We start from the raw sequence: 1,572 nt of genomic DNA, 5'->3' as shown, positions 1-1,572 counted from the left end.
ACTTCCGTCGCCGTCAGCCCCGCCCTCTTTTCTGTCAGCTCTGCCCTCCGAAGCCACTAGAGGCCGCGCGCGAGAACGCGCGACCCCGAAGGCTGTCTCGAAGGCTGTCTCCAAGGCTGCACACGGGTGCACGCGCAACGGCCTTTTAGCGTGGCCCTGCGGCCGCCTGCTAGGTGTACCGGGAACGCTGTGGCACGTTCTCTCTGAGAGGCAGGAATGGGGGCGTACCACTGTTCCCACACCCGCCCATCTTCCGGGAATGATGGGATGCAATGAGTGAGGCAGCTGGACACTGAAGAGCACCCTGACAAGACACACAGGCGTGGACTTTTACAGACGTCACACACACCCCAAAAAAGTAATATTTAGATAATGACATAGCACACACACACACCCATACACACCCCAAGAATGATACACAATGTCACAAACAGTGACATGCACCGAGTCACATCAAGATCCTGACACAGAAAAATAAACTAAGGGAAATCACAGAGGCGTACTAAATGATATGCAAACACCCGCACTCAGACACGTGCAGGCACAAAAACACACTTTTTGAAGCTGGATGCAAACGCAAAATACAAATACATGTGCAGACTTCTTTGTGGCTAAAGGAGGAAATGCTGTTTCCACACAGGATAGAAGAGCGTGACCTCTGGGTTCAAGAATTTCCTAGTCCGTGATTCTGGGTGCACCGGCCCCATAGTTATTCTTACCCATGCTTCCTTCCTGTCATCGTTGAGAAGCCCCAAGATACATTTCTAGTGACACTAAGCAATGTAAAGAAGAGAGTATGTTTTTTTGTTTGTTTGAGACAGAGTCTGGCTCTCTTGCCCAAGCTAGAGTGCAGTTGTGCCATCTCGGCTCACTGCAACATCCACCTCCCGGGTTCAAGCATTTCTCCTGCCACAGCCTCCCGAGTAGCTGGGACTACAGGTGCACACCACCACACCCCACCAATTTTTGTACTTTTAGTAGAGATAGAGGTTTCCCCGTGTTGGCCAGGATGGTCTCGATCTCCTGACCTCGTGATTCACCTGCCTCGGCCTCTCAGAGTGCTGGGATTACAGGTGTGAGCCACCGCACCCGGCCAAGAGTCTGTGTTTTACAAATCTGGATGTTCAAATGTGTAGACACTATCTTTTGTGTAGACACTATCTTTGAAAGAGGGACACAAACTAGTTTCTTCCCTTTGGAGAAGGAAAATGAGCGACTAGGAAACGGGTGCAAATAACTTTTTACTCTCCTGAAAAATTTGAATCTTTTAAAAACAATGTTTGTTTTATTTACTAAGACAAAAAATTCCCTCCATGGGAAGGCTTGAATTTAGAAACAGGGCTGTTTCTCTTCAGAGCTATTTCATTCACTGAATACTGTTCTGGGCCAGTCCAAAGCCCCAAAGAAATGAATGCAGATGGTTCTGCCCTAGCTCCTGGGTCAACCACTTTGGCAGCACTTACAGTTCTATATTCTAAACTGTGAAGATAAGCTATCAACCTGAGGCTGAAGGAAATCTGAACAGGACAACATAGGTATTTATATAGTCTGAGATGACCCAGACACTCTTTT

This window comes from Rhinopithecus roxellana, chromosome 3 (genome assembly GCF_007565055.1).
Source record: "Rhinopithecus roxellana isolate Shanxi Qingling chromosome 3, ASM756505v1, whole genome shotgun sequence".
Classification (NCBI taxonomy): domain Eukaryota; kingdom Metazoa; phylum Chordata; class Mammalia; order Primates; family Cercopithecidae; genus Rhinopithecus; species Rhinopithecus roxellana.
Note: the sequence above shows the minus strand (reverse complement) of the source record.